General features: G+C 41.9%; 1 pseudogene; it reads left to right on the top strand.

The window, feature by feature from the left end:
* The first annotated feature begins 1499 nt into the window (after positions 1-1499).
* LOC141726812 (stabilizer of axonemal microtubules 1-like) lies at positions 1500-2887 on the top strand (annotated as a pseudogene).
* Positions 2888-17548: the final 14661 nt, after the last annotated feature.

The following is a 17548-nucleotide window of genomic DNA, read 5'->3' as shown; positions in this document are numbered from 1 at the left end:
GAGTGGATGTGTGGTTCTCCTTGTCCTAGAGATGCTGTGAGAGACATCCAAACCTCCTGCAGACACAGGCATGCTCTGTGCCCAGAGCCAGCCACAACACAGCAGCAGGAAGGTGTTTGAAGTAGCTACATGCCACACCTCCATAGTTCCTGGTTACTGAGCATGAGGATGGCACCCACTCAGCTACCTGCAGAAAATGTCTCTGTGAGACACAGAATACAATTGAATCTTCCCTCATGGTATTTCATGGTCTCTGTAGGCATGAGTGGGTACAGGTCTGTTTGATTGAACTTTCTGTGTAGATGCACAGTGTTTCCGGGGCGTAACACAGTAGTGTATAATGTATTCTACAGCTGCTCTTTGAATAAGAGTAGTGAAACATTACACCACAAACAAATATTTATTGAAATAGAAAATGTAATGATCATAATATTGATATATGGCTGGACTTGTCAAAGGATTTCAGCTGAGCATTTCAATATGATTCCTTTTTCATTTCAGATGACTGTGTGTTACAGAATGAACCAAGACAGAGCAGACCAGACCAAAGAATAGGTTTGCTCCATCAAAAGAGAAATTTTACCACAGAACCATTGTCCAGAATGACAGTTTCTACAGGGGACTTGTTGCCACTCAAAGCTGTAAACCTCTGAATCCAGACCAGAAAAGCAAGGCTCCCTTTGAGTACATAACCAATTACAGGATGAATTATGGATGGGCAGAGTCCAATAAAATGAAGATTAACAAGTCCAAGTGCTGAGTCCTGCATTTTGGGCACAATAACCCCCTGCAGCATTACAGGCTGGGGATGGTGTGGCTGGACAGTGCCCAGAAAGGACCTGGGGGTGCTGGTGACAGCTGGCTGGACATGAGCCAGCAGTGTGGCCTGGGGGCCAAGAAGGCCAATGGCTCCTGGCCTGTGTCAGGAACAGTGTGGCCAGCAGGAGCAGGGAGGTCACCCTTGCCCTGTACTGCACTGGTGAGGCCACACCTTGAGTGCTGTGTCCAGCTCTGATCCCTCAGTTTGGGAAGGACCTTGAGACACTTGAGCGCATCCAGAGGAGGCAACGAGGCTGGAGAGGGGCTGGGAACACAAACTCTGTGAGGAACGGCTGAGGGAGCTGGGGTGGCTCAGCCTGGAGAAAAGGAGACTCACAGGTGACCTTATCACTCTCTACAATCTCCTGAAAGGTGGTTGCAGTCAGGTGGATGTCAGTCTCTTTCTCCAGGCAGCAACTGACAGAACAAGAGGTCACAGTCTAAAGCTGTGCCAAGTGAAATATAGGTTGGATATTAGGAATTTTTTTTTAATGGAAAGAGTGATAAAGTACTGGAATGGTCTGCCAGGGGAGGTGGTGGAATCACCATTCCTGGATGTGTTTAAAAAAAGGTTGGATGTGGCACTTGGGGCCATGGTTTAGTTGAGGTGTTAGGGCATGGATTGGACTCGATGATCTTCAAGGTCTCTTCCAAATTAGTGATTCTGTGATGCGCCATCTCCTCTGGTGAAACATTATGTCCATAAAATTCAGATATACAAGGTCAATTATGTTTCATTTGATGGTCTCACTACACACAAATTTTCCTACCAGGAGTGGGCTGGTCAGCCAACTAAGCTTCCAAAACCATACCAGACAAAACCAGCCCCTGTCTTCCTTTCTCCACTACAACTGAATTTCAGGAAAAACACAAAGCTTGACTACAGCCTCCTGTATTCGCCAGAAAACCTGATATTTATCTTCCTCCTCTGGAGAAAATGGACATTCACACCAATACTTGGACACATTGGAAACACCTAAATGAAAAGCAAGCCAAAATGTGTAGATCTTTGGCCCAGCTTAATAAAATTACTGAGCCATTTAGCAGCTCTTCTACAGTGAAGGAAGACTATAAGCCTTGGCTATGAAATGGACTAAAACCCATCACTGATGCTCCAGACTTTCCCAGCAAAACCAATAGATTTCTTGGCTACATTTTGGACCCATCATGGACCTCATTCTCTCACAGTTATGTAAACCTACAAGCCTGTCTGGTCAGGCCCAAAGCATCACAATCTCCCAGATGCTAAAACAACCTACACTGCCAGTTACACACCAAAGGGCTTTGCTAGATGCCTGGCCCCTTACAAAGACCCATCCCAGTTACATCTTTGAGAAAACTGACGCTGACAGCTTGATTTTGTTTGGTAAACAAACTTCTTATAAACCAGTTGCTGTTTTCATATTTGGAGAACTCCTAAAATAAACTTAACTCCCTGGCACTGACTCTTTCTGGTCATACAAGTGAAGAAAATAAAATCCAGGGAAAAGACATTGATTTTTGTTTCTCTCTATTTTTTTTTTATTTTTTTCCTACCTAACTCTTGCTTATTGATTGAGAGATGTCCTCCTCCTGAGACGGTAATAGAAAGATCTCTTAGTAATAAACTTTATTATGGATGAAAAGGGCTCCATAAAAACAGAGGTGGAACAGGCAAATTGCCTGATGTGAAGTCACATGTAAAAGTCATTGCTGGATAACAAAGTCTGATATCTGGCCTTTTCCTATATTCCCATCAAAGACACATACAAAAGGTACAATTACTGTATAAATATTATTGCATATTGCACCTTCATAAATTGTGTCACTGTGCTGTCCAGAAAAAGGCTATCAGATGGGAGGTTTGTGTGCCAAAGATGCCACCCTAGGCTGACGTCTTGTAAGAGAACTTTTTCAGTAAAAGATCTTCACTTCAGGGTTCTGGATAGGTACCGGAAACATCAAAGAGTTGAAATTGTCACATGTTGCTGTAGCTCAGAGTTGCATTATGTTTTGAATAAAGCCATTATTAAGATTCTGACCCTAACTGTTCGTTTCTCTGTCCAAAGTGCTTTCTGGAGGCTTATGAGTGTTCTATTGGCACTCTGAAACTTCCTGACTTCTTAAGCACATTCTACTTTCCTAAATCCTCCTCTCCCTTACTCCTGGCAGCTCTGGCTGTTTCCTGAGTATTTAGCTCAAGTGCTAGGTAAAGTTGTTGCATGCTTGATGATTCTTGTGGGTCCTTTCCAACTCAGGGTATTCTATTTTTATGTGACTCTATGATTCCATGAAAGGCTTCTGTCTGACCATAAAGCAGCATTTAAAGAGGAAGATAATTTTCTGTGTAAAGGGATTTTAAAAATTTGGGAAATATTTGAAACCTGTTGGGATAAAAATTCTTCCTAAGTGCTGTCAAGTTAAAGCTAAACACATTCAGTCTGAAAGCAGGAATGCTTAACCCTGAGGGTGGGAAGCCACTGGAACAATACCTTAGGGGCACCGTGGTTCTGCTTCCCTTGAAGTCCTTGGATCAGTCCTAGAGGCCTTTTCTAAACATATGTCCTAGTTCAATGAAAAATTATGCTCCTTACCACAGGAAAAACGAGGCAAATCTCTACAGATTACACTATACAAAAGGGCCAAACTATGCAGTCATTGATGACTTCACACAGCCTTCAGAAATTCAGTAACCTGTAAAATATTCACTCACCTGTGGTGAGGTATTGACCGAGAGTATGTTTGGCCTTTTTTTTTCAGCTCCTCTTATTTTACCAACTACTCTTTTTGAATCTGCATTTCTTTAATATTGAATTTCTACAAGAAAGTACTTTTTCTTCCCCATCTCTTTTTCACTAGTTGTTTTTCTGATTTTATTTATCAACCTGTAATTCTACCAGTTCTGAAATAGAATTTATATGAAAAAACAGCTGAGGCTTGTGACTGCAGAAAAGATTGTTCTTTTATGCATAAGAGCTCTCCAACTGTTCTTTCAACTCTTTGATATGTGACTGGCAGGGAACACAGAGCAAGGAGAGTCTAGTATTTACATTTATTTTTATTACAGGTTTGTGTGGATCTTTCTTGCTAGGTGGAAGTTAGTCTTATCAAGCTCAATAGCAATGCAATATACCACTAAGCAATAGTAATTGCTGGGTTTTGAGTGTTAACAATGGGAATCTTGATTTTCCATGCTGTGGACCAGCTAAAGCAGACCTGGCTGGTTTAAGTCCAATCCTTCCAGAGCATGAGACACAGCTGTGGGTTAGTTTGTTTTTTTGTGGTTTTTTTTCTGTTTTGTACATCTATGTGTTAAAATCTTATTAAAAACCATAAATGATAACACTCCAGAAAAAAAGGGATTTCTGTTTTGTGACTTAGGGTGTGGTTCCACAGAAGTTAAGGCTGATTAAAGCTTGGGCTGCTGCAGTTTCACATTTTGTTCTCCTACAGCTGCATGGTTTCCCATTGTGCCTCTTTTGATAATAACATTAATGCTGTCTGACTGCATGATGGTTTAAATCAGAAGACTAACCTGGCTGGGTGAAAATCAGTATTTTAGTTAGATTAAAACCCATTTATTTAATTTCCCTGAATGAGCGCATGACACAGACATGCAGTTATCAACTTAGGCGCAGATGGTCAGTGAAGAATCACAGGGATCTGGTAGTCCAGGCTTGACTTGGCAGTCCTCCCTTTGCTCAGTAGTGCATTTAAAGTAAAGCAACATTTTCTATGTCTGAAGTTTAACTGTTTGAATTAGGCAGTGTCATTAGAAAATCAGCATAAGAAAAATTATATAATTATACTTTGGGATAGAATTGAGATGTTTAACACAGAAAATAAAGTTGGGCTGCTCTGCAGTACACAGGATTTGGTTATTGTTTTCATGCAGAATGAGTTACGGATAAAGATGAGGAAAAGTTAATTTTACCTGATGTTCATGCCAATTAAAATTAATTTTTTCTTAGAGTCATCACATTCTCAGAAAGAGAGAAGTCAGACATTCTGAGAAAGAGCTTAAAATGTCACTGAACTGCACTACAGGCTTGTGTAATTGCTTTTGAATTTACACAGTGCAGGAGGAGGAGAATGAAACTACCTGCATGCATGGCAGCACCAGCTGCTACTGCTAGATAAGCAGGAACTTGTTCAGAAACCTCTCAGGTGCTCTGTAGAGATTTTGCCTGTTTTATGGGAGAGCAGGGAGCTCAAAAAGACTACCTGCCTGGGCTCCTCAGAACCAGAGAGACACAGAGCTGCTGGAGCTGGTCCAGTGGAGGTGACAAAGATGATGGGGGGACAGGAACATTTCTCCTGGGAGGAAAGGCTGAGGGAGCTGGGCCTGCTCAGCCTGGAGCAGAGATGGCTGAGAGGGGACCTCATCAGTGTCTGTGAGTATCTGAAGGGAGAGTGTCAATGGATGGGTCCAGGCTCTGCTCAGCAGTGCCAAGGGACAGGACAAAAAGCAATGGGCACAAACTGACACACAGGAAGCTCCACCTGAACATGAGGAAGAGATTCTTTATTGTGCAGTGACCGAGCACTGATTGAACAGAAGGGTTGTGGAGTCTCCCTCACTGGGGATATTCACTGAGTCTGGACACAATCCTGTGCCATGTGCTCTGGGATGACCCTGCTAGAGCAGGGAGGTCAGACCAGATGACCCCCTTTGGTCTCTTCCAACCTTATTCATTATGTGATTTTACTTTCACCATGATTATGAAATTGCTATAATAATTTGTAAAACCCCCTTCTTCAAAGTATATTTGAATTGCATTACCATGTTAAATAAAAATATCCCTTTATCATACCCATAGTGCAAACTGACACATTTGAGTCAGCAATTTGGCAGGTAGAATGCGTTTGGTGACAGTTGCTATCTGGCATACTGAAAAATTCATTGAGAGTGAGGCTTAACAAAATGAGTGTGTTTCAAGTCTTTCAGGAAATATCTAAGGGATTATGACTGAAGCAATCTTTTGTGCAACTGCACTTACTGCAAGACAGAAATAACTTTTAAAAATAAAGATTTAGAGGAATTGAAAAGTTTATTTTTCTCCTTGTGGATTTTTTGGGTCACCGGGGATTTGGTCATACTATTGTTAAAACTGATAGCAAAAATTCTCTGTTATCTTGTGGGATCAAACCCAAAAGAAAATAGAGTTCTGTGAAAATACCAAACTGATTATATAAATATATCAAATGTAAGTTATGATAATCTTGATCTAGTTGGTTTTCTAATAGTAGCTGAGTATCTTTCCCAAGGGCTTTTTTGATCTCTTTGAGGCAAACCAGAGTCTCAAATGTAAAATTCAGCATATATCCTTATTACAGTTTGTCACAGCTGAAAGTCTTAAGCAGAAATAAGGGCACTGATTACTATAATCTATACATTCATCTTCTTTCATCCCCAGTTCTCCTCTGTGAGTGATATTAGTCATCAAATAAGACTGACAACTAAACTTACAAGACTGCTGTTTAATCCCTCAGCAAGTTTCCATTTGATACAATTTCAGAAAAAAAAACATGTAAATCTGAATTGTTGTTATTAGATGTCTAGAACTAACTGGTTTTACACAGCCAGAGGCAGAATTATCTTTTTATTCAGGTAAAAATAACATGTTAAATAGTCAGAGTACTGTGTACCTGCCACAGAGGTATCTCCCTGAAGGATTTCATTCTTCTGAGTAGTGAATTGATCATTTAAACTGAACAAAGGATTGGCAGTTTGCTGCTCAGCATCACAATAGGAAGAATCAGAATAAGCACAACTAGCATTCATTCACATAGTAATCAAAAGCTGTTATTTATTAGGGATGCTTTTGAGCTACTGAGACAGAAAGAAATTAATTCCCATTACTAAATCCATGATGTCATTCCAACATTTCTGATCATTGGTGCTAAGAGGGAAGAGGTCAAGAGAATTCCACATGAAAAGGGATGTGTGTATGTTGGGGAGAGACATTTTCTAAATCAGGAAAAGGAAAGACCATATACACAAACATGAAGCAGTTTGCATGGATGGATTTAGCATTGAGAAAACCCTGAGAATATATGCAAACAGTGCTATAATTTTTAGTCTGTGCAAAAATATTTTTAATGGAACAACTGCTAATAAGGCTTAGGCTGCACAATTGAAGGAGCAGAATAATGCTTGCAATTGTTCTTTCTAAATAATTCAACATCAGTAGTCACTTTCAGGGAACAGCCTTTATAGGAGCACTCAGAGTGTAGAAATGTCATCTAAGTACAGTTAAAAAGGTTAGAAACACCATCATCCCCATATTGGCTCTGTCAGTGCAGGAGCGATAAAGAACACACAGCAAGCAGGAAACATGTTAAGAATTTACCAGTTGCAGCAACTGTTCTGTCAGAACTTCAGTTTCTCTTCAAGCTAAATACCCAGCTCCTTTTTAAAGTAAATGGTAATGAACAAATGACTTTTGCAGAGGAGTCACATGCAGTGTCACAACCAGTAAAACAAGCTTTTTATCAAATCCCCTCATAAATCTCCTTCCTAACAAGTTTACTTTTGACCAAGTCCTCATCTGCACAAATTGTCTAAATAATCTTTGGGGAAGAAAGATGAGCTACATCCTCTCTTCATTAAGTGTCTAACTTTAGACAGCCTTTCATGTCTTTACATGGTCTAAAGAAGTGAGCTCAGACCACCCATTTATTCCTTAAGAAGCCCAGTTTTCTGTCATATGCTCCCATCACCTATGTGCAAGTCATATGTGAGATTTGGCACCCAGACCACCTCTGAACTGCACTCAACATATGGCAAACCCTTTGACAAGCAACTCCTTTAGGCATAGTTTAAACTGTATGCACATAATTTTTATTTCTTCTTCATCTTATAGAAAGAATTTGGATGTTGAAGAGTTTTTCATAAGTAGTTTATTTTAAATAGAGTGAAAGTAGCCATCTGGCTTGTTTCAGTTTTATCCTGTTGCCTTATTAACCCACGTTTTATGCTACTGGCTATAAATAATAGATAGAACAGTATAACTAAAAGGGAATTTAACAGGGGAGATTAGGTAAATAAGAAAAAACATAGCAGTAGGAAAAGTGAAAATGGAAATAGAAGAAAAGACTGGGAGACAGGAAGGGAAAGAAGGGTAGGATAGGGAAAAAGAAAATGTAGAAGCAGTGTACTGTTGTTGCTATTTATAGCATAATGTAATTAACTATTCCATAACTCCCCATCCACAGAGAAGCTGGAACTATTTCAGCCCACTTTTCATATCTCTACTACTTTGCAGATACTATTAAGCTCAAATTAACATGACAAATGAAAAAATCCATTTATTTCGGAATGCCTAGACCTCACATATGACAAGCCCAGTAGCTAGAGATGCAAATAAATCAAGAAAATTGAAAAGGAACAAGAAAGGCTTGAATAATTGCTGCCAATAATCTGATTAAAGGCTTGAACTCTCTCAGCTTGTACATGTAAACTTGTATTTTGATTCAGTATAAGACTTGTCTGCATGTGAGAACTGTATGATTATATAATTAGCCAGAATTGCAGTGATACTGATGTTACGTCCTCTCCCATACAGGGAGAGTTTCATTCCAATTGCATTTTAACAGCAAGGGAGATCTCCCAAAATCCCCAGCTCAAAGAGCTGCTCTCCCTTTAAAGCCTGGACCAAGTCCAGTCTAAAAACCTATTTCTTTGCTAAATAGCTTGGAGGTTGTGGGAAATATTTTTCCACACTTTTATGTCTTTATTTTTTTCAAAATGAGCAATGGGCTGTTGTTAAGTGGCAGGTGTTCATAGTGGCGGGCATGTGTGACGCTAAGTTTTGTTTTCAGATATATAAAACAATGTCCTATTACAGTATCATACAGACTCTCCAGAGGAGAACATGTACACAAGGCAAAACAGTAGATTTTGAGACTGGTTCTTTAAAAAGGCAGAAGGCAGATTTTACAATTTGATAAAGTCATGGCACTCCCAGTAAAGTAAAAGGAGGTTATATCTCACATCAGAGGACAGAACATCAAAAACTTCTTTTTCCTTCTGCTTACCAGTATAGACAAAATGAACTCTTCTCAAACTGAGAGGGTTTTAACAGGAATGGAATTTCACTGCTGTGCATTGAGATAAAGATATAACCTCAGGCTCCTAATTTAGAGAAGCATGTGAAAGGGATGAAAAGAGGCTAAAATTATCATTATTTTTATTGATACATGTTATAAAACACAATATTTTGGTATCCAGAGTAATAACTCTCGGCTGTAAATTGTGGTTTTCCTCTTCTCCATTTCTTCTTGTGGTGGCATTGAGCTGCATGTAAGAAAACTACAAAGAGTACATATTTCATAGGTTGGACCTGATGATCTCCAAGGTCTTTTTCCAACCTAGTTGATTCTGTGATTTCATTTTGGTAGCCTTTAAACCCTTCTTTGCATAAGTGCATGGGAGTACCTAGAGAAACCTACAGGCTTTGGGAAAGCAGAAAATATTTATGAAAATAAAGGCAGCCTTGAGATACTCAAAGTTTGTATTTTTTACTTCCCCATTCTCAGCTCAAGGTAGCCAGTGTCATGTAACATTTCCCAAATATTCAGCAGGTGCAACTGGCATAGAATAGATAATGTTCCTGAAACATTTTGTTTTAGGTAAAGTAGGAACTGGTCAACTTTCATTTTCCAATAAATCTCACAATTTTCAAGTATTAGTAAGTAGGGAACTGAATATCACAAAGGAGACTAGCAGCTTTACTGGAAGAGCAAATCTTTGGCAGAGAGGAAAGCACCATTTTCCTAACACAGAGAGTAAGCACATCAGGAAAATAAGCAGAGGAAACATCCACTTTTACTCTCAATATAAGCATAATCTTGTGTCTTCTGGAAAAGTGATACACTATTATCTTAGCCATCAGGCACAACTAATCAGCAAAGGCTGTGATGGTAGAGTGGTAGAGTGACATAATTTTGAATAATTTTGAAGTATTCATCTGTTTGGAGGCAAAATTTCTGAAATAATACTCATGTAGTCTGGCTATCTGAATGCAGAGGGAATTCTTATGAGGCCATCAAGCTAAATTCTGTGTGGTAAGGTGTGGATATCTGAGTGTTTAAATGTGCTCCTTAAATTCCAATTTAAAGTCAAAATAGGACTCTTACCATGGTCCCCATAATAATCCCATCAGCTGGGATATGAAGACAGTGATCCTGTAATTTTTTCTAATGCAGAGCTCCATGGACAGTGAGACCATTGTGTGGCTGCAGGTGCCATGGCCCTGCACAGATGTTCCCGGGTCCTGGTGCTTCTCCTGGTCTTCTGCAGAGTCATGTTTCAGCTCCGCTCTCCCTGTCTCACCTCCAGGCTTTATAGGAGGTGGCAGATTTCCAGTTGCCATGGCACTGCTCTTGTGAGCAGCTCTCCCTTCAGCACACTGAAACTGCTTTGTGTTATTGGGTGTCAATCTTTGAATCTGTTTGTGTTGCAGATGTTTATAAGAGAAAAGGGCAGAAATTTTCAAAGCAGTGATACATTTCATTTTGCAGTGTTTGTACGACTGAGATGAATAGGGGGTTTGGGGTTTTTTTTTGGAGGGAGTTTGTTTTGTAGATTTATGTTTTATTGTGTTGCTTTGGAGTTTTTTTGTCCATGGATTCCTCGGTGTTTAGGAATGAAATATATTTAGATAATTGTAGGGAATAAGCTGCACAGTGAATTCTGCATGCTCACAGGTGTGCTAAAAAGACCCACAATCAAAACAGGAGATGTTCCTCCTGGATGCATAGGCTATGCAAAATCCTCTCAACACTTCTGTCTTTTGTGGCACTACGCAAAGAGTTGGGGGAAAGGGAGCAGGAGAAATGACACAAGGAAGAAATTAGGATACCACTCTTATGTGTGCTCAGACGATTGTTCGTGCTGGGGTCAAGAAGGCTGTCAGGAAGGCTGTCAGGGAAGCATGTTGAGACAGAGTAGAGATCTGTTCTGAAGTAGGTAAAGTGTCTGGCAGCGGTGAAAGTCTGTGAGGCCAAAGCTGAAAGAAAAACTTGCATGCCGAGACAGCAAGGAGACAGAGAAAGAAAAACAGAAAAGACCACGAGGTCAATTTGCCCCCGACCTAGGAATTCCTTTGATAAAGAAGAACTGGCGATAAATGTCACGCGGAATGAATATGTATGAACTTATTGTGAAACTGTATGCATATGCATTTGGAAGGGGGATAAAAGGAGGTCTGAAATCTTCAGGGGTACGCATGCCTTTTGAGGAGAATTTTTCTCTGTGTGCGTCCGGCGCCGTAAATAAACATACTGAGCTTTACAACTTTTATAAAGTTGTGAGGTTTCTTCTTTTCTCCGCAAAACATTATGGCGAGCCAGCCAGGAGTTCTCTGTCCCTGCGGGGGCAGGGGGGATAGACGGACCTCCAAGGCATGCCCTAGGATTTTTTTTCCTGGTGGGGCTCCGCTTGTCTCAACTTGCCACCTGCGACGACAGACAAAGACCCGCTGGCCTGCGGAGGAAGATATGGTATGTACTGAGGGGCCCCCAGGGGGGAGGAAGGAGAGCAAGGGAGTAAACCACCCAGAGACGTCTGGGTTCAGCTGATAGAGCAGCTGTATTAGAGACGGGGTTCGTCGTTCTGATAGAGCAGACCGCCAGTGACCCTGGGGGTGGGTCGGGTGAACCCATGTATGTGTGTATTGGGGGTTCGTTGTTCTGATAGAGCAGAACTGGTGAGCCCGTGTGTGTTTTGTTTGTGTGTGTGTGTGATGTCCGGACACTGTGTTGCTGTATGGTTAATGTGTGTGCTCAGTGCACTGTGTTTGTGATCGTGCAAGTGATAAGTGTATGGTGTATAAAAATCTACAATGCCCTACAGTACTACCGGTGTTTGAAGCAGCCGAGTGAGGCCAGAGGCGCCGGCTGCAGCAGGCTGCAGGGGCAGGGAGAGAAGTGCCCCGCGGAGAAGCGAGTGGAGGAATGTCAGTGATGGTATTTATCGTGTTTGAATTTAGTGATTTGTGTAGATTTGGTACATTTTAACCGTGAGTATGAGCTCAGAGAGTTCCTTTGCCTTGGATGTTTGGACTTGATCGCTAGACTGTGTGCTGTTATTTTGATTGTGTCCAGGAAAAATTGATGTGAGTAAATGCCGAATTATGGTATGCTGTGTTGTGTTGAGAAAAGTGAGCACTTTGAGAAATATGCCCTTTCCCAGTGATTTTGTGTGGTGATCTTCTTCCGCTGCATTGTGGTAATTTGATTCTCAGATTGTATAGTGGTGTTTGCGGAGATTTTAAGATTTTGTTGCAACAAGAGTAGCATTTTACATAGGAGAACTATAGTATGGTGATTTATGCTTAACTACGATAAAGAGAGTTAAAGGAATTCCAAGAATTCTCCCCCTCATAGCAATTCAAGCCTTGGCTCTAGTGAATTTGAGATAAAGGGGGGGGGTGCGTGTGTCTGTGTCTGCGGGCATATCAGAGTTTCGGCTGTGACTAGCACAGCCGTTTTGCAAAGCAGTAAAACAAGTGTAAGTAGACACAGTGCCTAATTAGATTGTGCAAGACGAGAACTAGAAAAGACTGATATTTTGTAAAACAGAGTTTATATAGAAGAGATGAATGAGATGAATTAGTTAACGAGGCTTATGAGATTTATGAGACTTCGGTTGGTACTGCAGTAAGTCTTTACTGGAAACAATCTGCTGAAAGGATTTAAAGTTCTCTGTAACAAACAGAATAGCCTGCCTTTGTGAGCAATTTCGGGGAGCCTTTGGCACATCAAGAGGCTAGCAGGCTGTGTGAGGTGACAGTGGCTGTCCCCTGGGCACAGGGACAGCTCCGGCTGCCCTGTCTCCCCAGGGAACACGGGAATGGCCTGTGGGCAAAAGCTGGATGTGCAGGTATTATTGCAGTGCAGTGTTTATGAGAAACACTGGTATTGCTGTTTTGCTGTTCTAATAAGTGTCAGGGCACATGCCCCGAGTGTAAATTCGAGGTTTCTGGTCAAGCGGATTCAGAACCTAAGGTCTTAGAGCTTGTGTGTGGGAATCACATCTGATACCTGCCACCTGGAGCTGTGTGTATAGGAGGAAAACTGAGAAACTACTGTGAAGGTCTGTAAAAAGGTTTGAATGGAAGCGAGATAGGGCAAGGAGAAATAAATAATGAGAACTGACCAGAGCAAACAGGTTCCTAAATTAGCCCCTTTTGGGAGGGGCTCACTGGGAGAGGTTGCCAGTAAGAGCAGCTCAGAAAATAAAAAGATTTATAGTGCTTCATTGCTGTTAGTACTGTTTTATAATAGGAAGATAAATGGGATAGTTTTTGTATGCTGAGATGTCTTTTGTTTTAAGAAATCACCCAGAATGACAAAGAGACTCTGCGATCAGACCGCCCTCTGGTCTTGGCCTTTGAATAGGAAAACAAGGCAAAGAGAAAGCAAATCAAACATGTTGTTCAGCATGCAGCATAAGATAGCAACGTATGAAATCAGGCAAGGATTATCATGCTGAAATGCAAAGCAATCACAGTTCGCAAAATGAGTACATATGATTTGCTAAAGGCTCCTCCCAAGGTAAGGGAGGAAGGATAAAGGTGACCTACCCAAAAGGGAAGAATTTTTGTCGGCACAAGGGTCATATATTCAGTTTTAAATAAAGCTTTAGTACCTGTGGAGAATGTTTATGTTGTAGTGTGGGGAATGAACAACTGGCCAGTCTGAGAAGGCATACTTTTGCAAACCTTTAAGGTAACGTGTACTATGTGTACCTAAAAGCTTTTGTACAATTCGCTCAATTTGCTAAACATTCTCAAATGAGAAATGTTACTCTGGAGGCAAATAATATAAAGATGTTAGGCTTAATATTAACAGACACTGAAATTAAGAAAGACATTACTAAGGAGATATTAGAATAAGTAAATAAGTGTTTTCAAGGGTATGGGCCTCTGCTGTACCAGGGAGAGTGAAAGATGCTCCCCCATCAAGCTTAATGAAAGAACACAACCAGTGAGAACTCAGTAGGAGGGTACTACTTCCTCAAAGGGAAGGTAAGGAAGGAATCAGTCCCATAACTGATAGTACTGGATTGAGGGATGTCAATAAGATAACACAGAATTTGTACCCTGTGGTAGCAAATCCATAGACCTTACTAACTTGTTTAACACCTGAGCTAACCTGGTTCACTGTTTTAGGCCTAAGAGATGCCTTCTTTTGCCTCCCTATCCACGAAGCCAGCCAGAAAATTTTTGCATTCAAACACAAGGTCACATAGTCCATGTGCCTGAAGGCTTCAAAATTCCCCACTCCGATTGGTTAACAGCTTGCAAAGACTCAGAGTCCCGGGAAGCTCCACAAGAGGAAAGGAGGCTGTTGCAGTACGTGGACGATCTTCTAGTAGCCACTTGGACGAGGGAAGCAAGAGAAGCCTGGACGGTAAGCCTTTTGAATTTCCTAGGACTCCAAGGATGCAGAGTCTCAAAGAAAAAGGCACAGGTAGTGAAACAGAAGGTAATCTACCTGGGGTAAGAAGTGAGTGCTGAGCAGCAGACTTTAAGGCAGGGAAGCCCTATGCCAAACCCTGAACCCCAGACAATGAAAGAACTCCAAACCTTCTTAGGCATGGCAGTGTAGTGCCAGCTGTGGGTTCATAATTATGGACTGTTCGCCAGACCCCTCTATGCTCTTATGGCCAATGGGAACTGAGATCTCCAGTGGACAAGAGATGCCACACGGGCATTTCACCAGCTAGAGAGTCCCCTCATGCGGGCTCCAGCTTTGAAACTTCCAGATGTAAGTAAAGCATTCTTTCTATTTTTCCATGCAAGGAATTGCCCTGGGAATATTGGCTCAGGACTTGGGTCCATACCGGAGGGCAGTTGCTTACTTCTCTAAGCAACTAGATGCAACAGCCGAAGGATGGCCAGGTTGCCTCAGAGCTGTAGCAGCAGTTGTGCTGAACATTCAAGAGGCACACAAGTTTACCCTGGGACAAAAATGACTGTGCTAGTGTCCCACACAGTGTCCGCAGTACTAGAAGTAAAGGGTGGCCACTGGCTTTCACCAGAGAGGTTTTTGAAATACCAGGCCATGATGGTAGAGCAAGATGATGTAGAGATAGTGGTGACTAATATTGTCAACCTGTCCGGTTTATCTCAGCTGTTTGAGGGGCCTGAAAAGGCCCGGGGTGGCCTTGGGGCAGCCCGCGTATCGAAGGACGAGAAGAGGCTTCAGTTCTTCTTTCTGGTTTTATGTTTATTAATTGTTTATCTAAAAGATGTTCTTTCAGCCGAACAGAGATCTGCTCAGCAGTCAGCCATGGGCACACTCCCTCTGCCCTCCCGGGCAGCACCTATCTTTATACCCATTGTGACGTGTACAATATTTATCATTTTTCCCCAATACCATCTATTTTTATAACTCGGTGTACTCTTAGTAATAACCAATCCAAAGGTGCCACCGTGGCCAAAGAAGATGGAGGAGAGGAGGAAGAAGAAGGAGGGCAGGACACACCCCAATTCCTCCATCTCACTCCTCTAAAGCCCCCTGTACATAAATCCTAAACCCTGTGTCTCACTCTCTAATTAACTAATCTTTTCACCCTTCACCCTGTGAAGCCCTCATCCTTGTCGTCTCCTGTGTAGGGTTAAAGTCCAGCTACCAGACACTTCTGGCAACATTCCAGGACTCCCGAGACCCCCCCAGGGTCTCGGTGGCTCAGCATCTCAGGACTGAGATCTTGAGATCCGACATCAACCCAGCTTCTTTTCTCAGTGGAATCAAGGAGAAGCAGTACACCAAGATTGCCTAGAGACCATTGAAGCTACCTACTCCAGCCGCCCAGACTTAAAGGACACTCCTCCGGACGATGCAGAGACCTGGTTCACTGACAAGAAAGCGACATTGCAACGTTCACAGTGACTACCTGCAGAGAGGTAATAGAGTCTGGACCCTTACCAACAGGTACCTCTGCACAGGATGCTGAGATAAATGCATGGACCCATGCCTTAGAAACAGCAAAAGGCATTCAGAGTTGTGCATGCACATGGAGCCATCTGGAAGGAGAGGGGACTGCTGACCTCACAGGGACATAAGAGACAATCCAGCTGCTGGAAGCAGTTCAGCTACCTGAAAAAGCATATTAAGGCACACCAGAGAGTGAGCTTAAAATTGGAGGAAAGAAATGAGCTGGAGGATGGAGAGGCAAAGAAAGCAGCAAAGGGTGAGGTACAGATTTTCCTCAAAGGTAAGCCATAATACAATAATACTAATCAAAAGAGACGTACAACTGCAAGGGGTGGGCTACCATTGAAAGAGAGCTAGTAATCCCTTCCCATTTTTGTGGTTACTAGTGAAGGAAGGGCATTAGAAAACACACTAGGGCCTAATTACTTAAAGCCTTTTATAGAGTGTGGCTCCTTTCTCAAAAGGACCAAGGCTGCGAGTGATACAGAGTGCATTAAAATGAAGTGTTGACTTTGAAGTAGTAATTCCCATAGGCTTTCTAGAACACACATCTGATTGAAAGGACTGTTGTATCATTGTCAGGAATCTATATGCCACTATCACTCAGGTGAGCTGATAATGTGATCCTTGCCTCCAGACTAACCTCAAAATACCCCTGGGCCAAAACTCGATCAGACTGGGAGAGGCCATGGGCCTGTACAGCAGTGGCAAATCAACTTTTCAGAACTCCCAAGGAAAGGGGGGTATCAGTATTTACTGGTATTAATAGATACATTTTCAGGGTGGCCAGAAACATTCCCCACCAGAACTGTCAAAGCTCAAGAGGTGACCAGATCATTTTTACAAGAGATAATACCACGCTTCAGAGTTCCAGCCACAATATCCTCAGATAAAGAATCACCTTTCATTTCCAAACTAGTGCAACAGATTAGTAGCCATCTGGGCATAGATTAGGAACTTCACACCCCATACCGCCCCCAATCAAGCGGCCAGGGGGAGAGAATGAATCATTTGATTAAGCAGCAAATCATAAGACTGGGGCAAGAAGCTCTTCCACTAGCACTATTGCAAATTCAAACTAAACCTTTTGAGCTAAAGGAATGCTGAATCCTTTTGGAATGCCTTATAGAAGACCATATAGAATACAAGGGGAATGTCCAGAATGTCCACCTACATGGTGGCATTAAGCAAACACCTCAGAGTAATTGAGAAACTTGTGGCTGGAACTCGGAGCAGGGAGTTGGATAGCCTGGGGTTGATGTATATGTTAAGTCTCTTACAGAGAAGACTTCGGAACCACAGTGGGAGAGACCACTGCAAGTACCTCTCACCACCTTCACTGCAATCAAAATCAAGGAGCAGAATGCTGGATCCATCACTCTCGGGTGAAGAAGGCCCAGAAGCCCCTTCAGGAGTGACACCAGGAGACAATGAACTGAGACTAAAACTTATTCGGGCAAAATGAGTATATTGCGGTCGGGAGTAGCTCATACTTTAGTGTACAGAATTGTTTTGTATGGAATTATAACTGAATGTTTAGAACTAGAGAGTACCTCTTCCCAAAGCAATGCTGAATGGCCTTGGTCCCTGGCATTTAATCAGTATACTGGATCCATAGGAAAACATTTTGAGATAAAGAAGGTTTATATTAAACATATCTACTGTAGTAATCCACGAGAATCAAGTATGTGAGGTGTAAGAATAGCAAGAACAGGAGCTGTGAACACTTCAAGGAATCTGAAGAGAAGAAATCAAAGTAAAGTGCTTAGTCATCAATAGGATGGCTTATGAGAGACCAGAT

Source organism: Zonotrichia albicollis, chromosome W (genome assembly GCF_047830755.1).
Source record: "Zonotrichia albicollis isolate bZonAlb1 chromosome W, bZonAlb1.hap1, whole genome shotgun sequence".
Classification (NCBI taxonomy): domain Eukaryota; kingdom Metazoa; phylum Chordata; class Aves; order Passeriformes; family Passerellidae; genus Zonotrichia; species Zonotrichia albicollis.
This window is presented reverse-complemented; position numbering and strand designations above follow the sequence as displayed.